General features: G+C 42.7%; 2 pseudogenes; one reads left to right on the top strand and one right to left on the bottom strand.

Moving 5' to 3' along the window:
* Positions 1–1,855: 1,855 nt before the first annotated feature.
* Positions 1,856–10,656, bottom strand: part of LOC103277389 — a 12,497-nt pseudogene continuing 3,696 nt past the window's right edge.
* Positions 3,406–6,063, top strand: LOC103277388 (annotated as a pseudogene).

The raw sequence follows: 10,656 nt of genomic DNA, 5'->3' as shown, positions 1-10,656 counted from the left end.
CAAAATGCTCAGAGCTGAACCCCACAGCCAAAGTAAGTCTCCCTCCTGGATCCCTTATTTCTGCCTATGAGATGATCATCGCCAGGTCCCACATCTCTGAGTCATCCTTGACTCTGAGTCATCATCCTCTCTTACTCATTTCCCAAATCCTCTGAAATCCGACGTTCATCTCCTCCTTCCCAAACACACTGGCATCACCATGCCTCTCATGATTATTATATTTTATCAGCACAGTAACCTCTTAAATGATATCCCTGCCACAGCCTACTTTAAAACTATCTTTTTGCTAAAATCTCTAAAGTATGGCTTTGATTATATCATTGCTGTCCTCAAGAGTTCTCCACTGACTAAAAAGCAGAACAATTCTGCCTGTCTACCCAAGATCCTCCAGAACACGGCTCCAATCATGTTAAAATGTTATATATAACTGTCTCCTAATTTGAATATAAATCCAGCAAGCTGGACCACCCAGTGCTTCAGGAACACAGTCTGCCTATTCCCTATACTGTCTCCTTCACATGGAACTCTCCCTTGACCCAGCCTGCCTAAATTCTACTAAACCATATCAGGTAAGATCCCTCCTTCCTCTGAATTACACAGTGTTCCACAGGCACCTCTTTGGTCCTTAGCACACTTCATCTCATGTGTAGTAATTAATTGTCTATTTGTCTAATCTCCTTTATGAGGTTAAAAAATCATATCCTACTCAAATTTGTATCCCTTGGCAGGTAAGAAAAACGTTTTCTTTCCTCTATCAACTACAATGTGGGTAATACATAAATAGCCAAATCAGTCAATATTAATGTAATTCATTGGAAGAAAGAATGGGCTGGGTACACTGGCTCGTGCCTATAATCCCAACACTTTGGGAGGTTAAGGAGGGAGGACTGCTTTAACCCAGGAGTTTGAAACCAGCCTGGGCAACATAGAGAGATTCTGTCTCTACAAAAATAAGAAAATTAGTTGGGCATGTGGTGTATGCCTGTAGTCCCAGTTACTTGGGAGGCTGAAATAAGAGGATTGCTTTAGCCCAGGAGTTTGAGGCTACAGTGAGCTATGATGGTACCAAAGCACTCTAGCCTGGATGACAGAGTAAGGCTTTAATCTCAAAAAAAAAAAAAAAAAAAAGATGACAGAAGGCACAAGGAACTGCCTCACAGGTCAATATGCCCCAAATTCTGGTATACAATTCTGTGTAATCTTCCCAAATCCGGGATAGCCAATTTATCTGTCACTGTCACTTAACATGAAAAGCGGTTTGGTCTGTGAGAGTGAGAGGTTGAGAAGTGATAAAAAGAAAAATTAAAACATAATCTTTAGGGAGGGAATTATATTTTAGTTGAACATTACTGGAAGACTGCCCAAGATATGCAAACACTTAAAAATCATGTATATTGGTGGTCCTTCTGGTTTACATAAAGGTACATGCTGCTTTCAGAAGACCCAATGCAACATCTTAATTAACTTCCTTGGCTCATTTAAAATATTTTGACTTATATACTTTTCAGAAACATCATTTGTACAAAGTTGGCATAGTCGCTAGGGTCAATATTCACACAAATTCTAGGCCAGCATCCTATCACCATTCACACTCAGAAGGAAACTAGAACTTTAGGGAAACTATTCAATTTTTATTAAAAAATAAACTATAAATTTTTAAAAAGCCCTAAGTAGTTCCCACAAATCAATACTGTAATGCAAGCTGTCAAGCAGGCTAAGCTCTGCATCCAAAGGAAAGAAAAACAATGAATAATATGAATATAATTTATTCTGTTCAAAGAAAGAAACAAGCAGTATGTTTATAACACCACAAGAGAAGAAGAGACTAACCCTCCGAGAACTCAGAATTACTTACATGAATCTAGCCCAGCGTGATGAGACCCTGCTGATGTATGAGGAAAAGTTCTTCGTTCTCTGTGTTGCAATAATCAGACCCAGGACTTTGCTTGGGGATGAGAACATGGGTAATGGTAAATTCATTTCTCATCTGTCAAATTAGAAAACAGCTGTCACAATTCCCTGGCACTCATGTAACCCCACTATGTGGAAAGTTAAGCATATGTACAAGTAAAGGTCCTGCCCACTCAGCATAAACCCCCGCCTCAGTGGTTCACATGCTTGGCTGCTCATGCACACTGCCTGGGGTGCTCTATAAAGCACAGATGCAGATACCACAAAACTCACAAAACTCACAGCCTAGGCAAACACCACAGCCTTGTGAGAAGTTCCCATTGCAGTCAAACAGGTCTACTCACGGTTCTTGAGAAGCTCTGGGTAGAGTACTACTGCTCTTCCTTTGCTCATATCTAAGGTTGTTTCCTTTTCACTGTTTCCTGAAGTCCTTTTCATCCTTTAAGGTTCAATTTTAGTCTATTCCATTTCATTCATTTATTCATTCAGCAGTAATGGGATTTAAGTGCCTCTAGTCAGTGATCTTTCTATCCTCAAAATTCCTAGTGTTCATATTGCACATATATACTATTCAGCATGCTACTTACCTTTGGTGTATGCCTCCTATCTTTCCACAGTGATTGAGTGCTTTGTGTGGACCCAAACTATGTGCTTTACATATTTTTATATTCTGGAGTCCTACTATAAAGTAGTTTCTCAAAACATGATATACAGATAATACTGAATCTTTCTGCCCAGTTTAAATTTAGGTATTTTTTTATCACTAGTTTTAAAATGACCAGTTTAATTCAAGGAACTCTGAAAATCAAATACAGGATCACCAAATTGATACTATATTATATAGTGACACTACATTATATAGTCCATGGTTCCCATCAGTGAAAGGATCAATGCAAAGAGTAACTGACCCTGGATATCTTTTCAGGGCCATGAGAGGCTAAGGGGGAAGAAAGAGAAATGAGTTTTTTATTTTTATTTTTTTTAACCAGTTTTCCACAGAGAATTCCACATGTCTCTACTCCCTGGGCAGTGTTGACACTGGCTAACTGGAGAAACTGTGGGCAAGCCTCCCGGGCACCACCACATGATGCAATCCATTGATTGTAGAGAAAGGAGAAAAGTCTGAGATCACTGGGGTTAAGCCTCCCCAAGCAGAACTCTGGGAGAGCAATGCTGAATCACTGGAATCCAACCAACTTTAGGCAGTGAGTAGAGATCTAATCCTAATGGCACAAAAAAGGGTCATAAAGTCTCTTTTCCAACCTCTAGTCACAGCTATTGGGAACACACTACTTCAAGAAAAGAAAGGGTAGATTTTAGTCACTCAAGCTAAGAAAAGTATAAGCTACTTTGAGAAAACTTCCTGAGGTACTCAGAAATTTTCTGTTGTAACCTAATACAACGGATTAAAAAAAATCACTTCCCTGCTATGATCTGAATGTGTACCAAGTTCATGCATTGGAAACTTAATACCCAATGCAAAAGTAAGTGGCGATGAGGTAATGAGGACTCTTTTTGTCCGTCTACCTTTCCACCATAGGATGCAGCAAGAAGGCCCTCGCCAGATGTGGCCCCTCAAGCTTGAACTTTCCAGTCTCCGGAATTGTAAGCCAAATGCATTTCTGTTCATTATAAATCACCCAGTCTCAGGCATTCTGTTACAGCAGAACAGAATTAACTAAGGCACTGCCCATTCACCTGAACTTTTATTTCAATTTTAAATCTCACTTTTTTCTCAGAAAAGAATATCAGAGTATGACTTTCAAAGAAAAACACCAGTATATACGCTGGATAAAGGAAAATAATGTAGGTAGTTACTTACTTCTAAACTTAGTCTTTTGGAAGAAAATTAAAATGCCAAGCCAGAACAAAATAAAAAATACAGTTTTGTTCCCCCAAAAAGGCATGAACAAAGCTGCTCATAAAACCTGCTCCTGGATGCCAAGAATGGACTCAGTTCCTAAACACCATGGAGAAGAAACTCTGTGAGAGGGCCAGCAAGTTAAAGTTAGGAAGCATCTTTCACAGATATATTTTCATATTTCAAAACAAAGTAAAAAAAGATGTTCTACCTCTGTACATTCGGCAGCAAGATTTGAATTGCTAGAAAGATAACAAAGTCAGACCAGGAGACAATCACATGGCAGTCTGATGATGGTATCTAAGGATTATGAATTAGGTTTGACACAGTCCTTTCTTTTCAATTCAATAGTCACTTACCAAGTGCATACCTAGTAAACACTGTGTTCAGCCTACAGGGAACATAAATATGAGTAAGACTCAAGCCCTAACCTGCATAAGTTAAAATCTAGTTATTGACAAATGACTATGCTATCAGAAGATTTATCTAAATTGCATTAGAGATAAAAAGAGCTCTAGGAGTTATAAGGAGGACTGAATTATTCTGATTGAAGGGAGGGAATCTGGAGAATCTTTAAAAAAATAAAAAACAGGGAAGGCAAAAACAGAGAAAGGAGATTATAGGTAGAAGGCAAATGTTAACAGACTTCTTTGGGTAAGATAGGGAATATTCTGGGAACATGATAGTACAATTTCACCAGAGTATAGGCTTTGTGTAAAAGACCAGTATTGGGAGATAAGCCCACCAAATAAATGAGGAGAAGCTCTAACAGCCAGGTTTCGGGTCCAGTCCTCCTTATCCATTCTTTTTTTTTTTTTTTTTTTTGAGTCTCACTCTGTCACCCAGGCTGGAGTACAGTAGCACGCTGACAGCCACCACAGCCTCGACCTACCAGTCTCAGGCGATCCTTCTGCCTCTGCGTCCCAAGTAACTGGAACTATTATTAACCACCATGCCCAGCTAATTTTTTGATTTATTGTAGAGATGAGGTTTCACCAAGTTGCCCATGCTGGTCTCAAACCCATGGGCTCAGGCAATCCTCTCACCTCAGTCTCCCGAAGTGCTGGGATTATAGGTGTGAACCACCATGCCCAGCATCCACTCTTACATTGTACTTTTAAAAGGACCTTCTGCAAAGCTGACTTCTTTAAATGACTGCTTGGAAGTTGATTCCTAACGTCAAAAATTTATTTTAATGGTCAAAGTAGACTCATCATGTTGTCCCAATAGCTATTTTCTGATTGCCAATTGTTGGTGAGAGGAGGAAAGACTGAAAATTAGTTTTTATGGCTAGACTGCATTATCACCAACTATAGGCAATGTTTACCTTGACTAAGCTCCTTAAGGATTAGGAATGCTTTTAGGGAAAACACAATTCAGTAACCATTTTTTTTTTAAGTCAGTTGTTGGGTCGCAGTGAAAAGGCGGAGGCGGTGGCCGCTAGCTAGGCTCCGGCGCCTGCTTCCCCGCTGCTCCCCGCCCCCCCGACCCCCGCACCAAACTTGATGTGACCCCCGACCCGACGCCTGCGGCCGCCCCTCTCGCCGCCCCGCGACACCCCGTCACCCGGCCCGCACCCCCGGAGCGCATCGCGCACCGCGCCCCTTTCCACCTCCCGCTGGGGCCGGCGCCTTCACCCTCGGGCGCCCTCCCCTGTCGCCCCCTGCACCGTGAGCACCCTGAAGCCGGATGGAGAGCGCGGCACCAGCGCGGACCCCGAGGGCTCGGGCCGGGCCCTGGCGGCACCCCGGAGGAGGAGGTCCGGACACTGTTCGTCAGCGCCCCCTCTGGACATTAAACCCAGAGAACTTTACCTGCTCTTCTGGCCTTTCAAGGGGTACGAAGGGTCCCTGATCAAACTCACTGCAAGACAGCCTGTTGGTTTTATGAGCTTTGACAGCCGGGCAGAAGCCGAAGCAGCCAAGAATGCACTGGACGGTATCCGCTTTGATCCCGAGAACCCGCAGATCCTGAGGCCAGAGTTTGCCAAAGCCAACACCAAGATGGCCAAGAGCAAGGAATAGCAACAGCGAATCCCAGCAACGCGCACCCGGCCCTCGGAGCACACTTCATTGCTATGACCTGATGGGGGCTGCTCTGATCCCTGCGTCCCCAGAGGCCTGGCCACTTACCCCCTGTACACCACGGAGCTGACCCCAGTCATCTCCCATGCTGCGTTCACCTGTCCGGCCACCACTGCTGCTTCTGCCGCTGCCCTCCATGCTCAGGTGCACTGGTATCCTTCCTCTGACCCCACCCAGCAAGGATGGAAGTTTCGCCAGTTCTGTTAGTTCCTCAGTCACCAGGGAGCTGGTTCTGGAACCCGTGGTGGCGCCAGAATGGGCGCCTTGAGCTCCCACCACCCAGGCAGCGTGCGCAGAGCTGCTACAGCCCTCCAGAGACTGCGAATCTGAAGCCTGACTCCGTGGACTGCTTCCTGTTTCCCTTCCCTCCTCCCCTGCGCCCTGTTCTGTACCCCAAAGCCTTTCTCCAAGGCCTCCCAGGAGGACTTGGGGACTTTCTAGCTGGGGCACCCAGATCCAGCTTGGAGGCCTCGCTGGGACCCGGAAGACCTAACCCCGTGCCCAGACTTACTTCCGTGAACTCCACCTTGAAACAAGGCATTTGGTTTTGCGTGTTTTCTGGCATGAATGAAGACACACGTGTGTGTGTGAGTGTACAGTTTGTTCTCACTGTCACCATAGCAACACGTCCTAGTCACCAGGGGTTCATCCTGCCTGGTCCCTCACTCCACACCCCACCCCTACACCCGCTCTCTTCAGGGAGGCCCAAGCCCCGCCGCCGGGGGCGGGGGGATACCAGGCCGGCCCTGTTCCCACCCCCACACGCTTCCAGGCTCCACAGCCACCACCCAGCCAGTGTCTGCCTGGGTCCCCCGGTCAAATCAGGCTCCGCCGCCCCCTTTTCAGATGGGCCTGCAGCCAGGAGCAACCTTCTGCCCCCCACCGTACACCTCTCCACAGCGCACCCACCGCTGCCCCCTCTTTCCAAACCTCGAAACCAACCAAAACGTGAAAAGTATTTTTGTACCCTGTGTCACGAAATATTTATGCATCCAAGAGGATTTTTCATGTGTGTTTCATTAATTATTAAAGAGACTTTGTTCTCCCTGTCAGGTAGGTTTAATGTTTAGTCTGAGACATGAAGAAGAAAAGGGTTTCCATTCTAGAGCTCTTGTGTCAGGCTTTAGTTTCAGAAAAATGAAGGAAACATTGTGCAATGTTGTTTTGTTTTTGCGAGTGTATCAGCGCTTTCTCTTCAGCCACAGCTGTGACCATCTTGCCACTGCAGACTTGGGAGACTTGGTGGCTACTGTATTGCTGATCCTGTGAGAATGTGAAACTGGATAATATATGAAATGCAGAATAAAACAGAATCAAAGTGAAAAAAGTCAGCTGTTGAATTGCACAATGGTATTTATAAATTTTGAATTTATTTTTGTGAAAGGTTATCAGTGGTCTTTAATTCACTGAACATTTCAAATCTCTGTATAACCCTTAGAAGTTCAGTGTCTAACTTTCAAGAATAGTATTTGCTTTTCAGAAAATGAATCCGGCCCCAGGCAAACTATATGGTTTATGCAAAGGCTACTTTTGTAATATAGCGAGTATGATAGGACACAGTATGGCAATGCTTATTCAATGGGTTTCTGTGACCAAAGCTTAATCATTGGGATCACTGGAGGTACTCCTAGGCTGACTCCCCAGAATGATACTCTGTTCCGTTGCAACTAAGAAAGAAGATGAGTTCAGCAAATGTACTCACTACTTTCTGAGTTGCTCAGTGATCCAGGTTTCAAGGACCTATTCATCACAGGTGGCTTAGCTGGTCTTACAGTTGTGTTACAGTCTGAAGGCTGTGTGGATGAGATGGGTGAGGTGGGGAACACATCTAAGGAGGGCTTTTCCAAGTCAGGCACCAGTGGGCCACTTAGGCCAGGGTCCACCTTCCTAAACTGTACAATTTTCAGTCACTCTTTTTCTAGCTCCTGGTTCTGAATCATTTCCTCAAAGGCATGGAACTGTTCCTGTTCCAACTGTTGCTACTTCTGTTGTGCTACCCTCTGTTTTTCCTTTTCTAGTTCTTGCTTGATGGTCATGTTCTGGGCAAATGCCTCTGCTTCCTTCTTCTACAAAGAAAGAAAAGGATTTAGAGTAACAGTTCACATCTTAGATGACTTCACACCCCAGGAAAACAAGGTTTTTAGCAGGGAGATTTACAAAATGTACTTCTGTTCTGGCCTGATTTCCCAACACAGAATTCATGCTTCCTTCAGTATCTCTATACCCATAGAAGAGAGTCACCATTCCTTTCTATCTGGCCACCATATATCTATCTTCATGGACAGTTGAGGTCCCAATTCTCTCAGTACCCTCCCCAATGACTCTACTTAATGCATTTTCTTTACCAAAATCTTGATGTAACTTTTTGTCTGTACTCCATAATCTGTATTATATAGTTTTATTTTCTAACTGTGCCATGTATATATTCTCTGTCCCAAGTAAGGCATAAAATAGAATCAAATTCAAGCTTATACATGGTATGTTGTGGGTATCTATTGAATTTTAACCCAAAATGAAGTCTCCAAAATTGTTCTTGTGATAAGTTCGATAGTGAGTGACATTTTAAACAAGAAATATTAAGTAATAACCTTATTCATTCAAGTTTTCACTCACTGAGAGCTTTAGAAATATACACCTCATTGCTGTTCACCCCTTTGCTAACTTTCAACATCAGAGTACAGAATGGAGCCCAGCAATCAGCTATACAATAACATGTGATGTCTACAGTATGTATTCACATCTGGCCTTTGGTACTTGCGCTGTGAGTTTCCCCACATGCTTTATCTTACTCTTATTGACAAGAATTATGTGAAAATAGCTTGAAAAAGCAATTATTATAAACAGCTTCAGGTATACCCAAATGTGAATCAAACCCCCACATTCTCTGATCTAAAAACCTATGTTTTGGTGAAAATTTTCACTGTTCCTAAAGTTCTCACTCTAGATATAGCAGATAGGGAATATATTTTCTGTCTCTCAAGTCACCTTCTTGGACAAGTAGGCTAAATCCATGTTAGAATACTCAGACTACCCACTGTTGTTCTACTTCATTGAGTTTCTGGGCTTTGCCCCGCCCCCAAGTGAAACAACACACACACAAAAATCACAGGATTGGTTGAAATATCATTTTACAATTCCAGGACACAGCCTAAGAAACAAAAATAATTTCCTTTTTTTTCTTTGCTGTTATATGTAACTAACCTTTTCTTCATTAAATTCTCTATGTTTTTGGTATATCATTTTAACAGTTCTGCCTTCAGCTCCTCTGCTTTGGGAAATGCAATCTCCTTTAATTTCTGAGATACAAAACAGAAAGCAGAATTAGAATAATGCCAAAAATGTAGGTAGAGAATTAAAAAGAAGACTTAAGTCAAGTCAGTGATGGCAAAAATGTTTCCCAAAATGATTCAAGATCACCCTCCTACTGTACCATACCTGCTGCTTTATAACTCTTCTAGTGAAATGGCCTTACAGCTCATGGCAGTATTTGATGCTCAGATGCTCAGAGGCTACTATTTTTATCTTGAAGTAAGTTTGTTCTGCTTTGAAGCTTTTAGATGGGCAACAATGAAAGTGAAGACCCACCTTTACTGTGTCTTTTTTTTCAGGAATGGCAGCAGATTTGTAATCCCGATGCTTTGGTAGCTTCTCAACAAAGAGCCTGGGGAACAGATCAAAATGATTATAATGCAAAGGAAATGTCCAAATGGCCACAAGTCTCTAAAGCAATGCAACTCTCTTATCCTGCAGCCCCTGCATGAAGGGTGCCAGAGGTGCAGTGGAGGGAGAGCAGACACACCCAGACAGGCCATTTTTCCTTCTCATCTCTAACCCCATAAAGAGTTGCAGCCTTTTCCTCTTCTTTCAAACCAGGCATGCGGCAGCAAGCTCCAGAGTCCTTTAACAAAAAAGATGGCCAAAACTTTTTTTAAAAAAAAACACCCTCCTGTGCCTACAAATGTACCTCCAAAGAAAGAGATCTTTTTCTTTTTATGACATGACAAACTTTAAAAGGAAAGGGCCTCTGTCACAAATTCTTCAGAGAACACTTTGGCAGCCACAGGCAGGAGACTAAGAAGAAACCATGTCTCGTTACTGCCCCTAGCCCTTATGTGACCTTCCAACTTTGGGTTTTTTTCTTTAGAATCCATGTTTCTTCAAAGAGAATACTCCTTTGCATTATACTAAATGTATCAAACTACTTAGTGCATGTATTACATGCATGTAATATGTGCATATTATATGTATAGTACACATTATGATCTTTGCTGAAAAATGCTTAAATATGCAAGATTTTCTCTTTCCATTCTTGTCCTTGGATATAAAGTTCAGTGAGGAGAATAAACTGAATCAATTCACAGACCTCTAGCATTTATGAATCTACTAGGACAGTGAAAACAAACAGAAGTTCAATAACTTGACACAAGAAAGTAGCAGGTTCAGGATATCAACACTAGCAGGCTGACTCCAGAGCCTACTGTTTTAACCGCAACACCATAAAGGTTACACACGGCTCCTGGAATGTCTGGAATGGCTGGAAGTGTGCTGAACAAAGGTGTCTTTTAATAGAATTAAGTTGTAATACACAGAAACTGAAATCCAAAACAAATAAATTGAGGGTAGCTTGCCCATGACTCTAAAACACTATAATATAGCTGGGTTAAACTAACTCTTTTCCACTTTCTGCCCATGAAGTAAGAGTAAATGGAGGAAGAAGCCTCAACAAGGGAAAGAGAAGACCACCACCAAAAAAAACCCTCTGCAGATAAGCCCACCTCCTTCAGTTCTATTTTAGGCACA

The sequence above is a fragment of the Carlito syrichta genome, unplaced genomic scaffold, assembly GCF_000164805.1.
Source record: "Carlito syrichta isolate Samal-C Ts95f unplaced genomic scaffold, Tarsius_syrichta-2.0.1 Scaffold317629, whole genome shotgun sequence".
NCBI classification, from domain to species: domain Eukaryota; kingdom Metazoa; phylum Chordata; class Mammalia; order Primates; family Tarsiidae; genus Carlito; species Carlito syrichta.
This window is presented reverse-complemented; position numbering and strand designations above follow the sequence as displayed.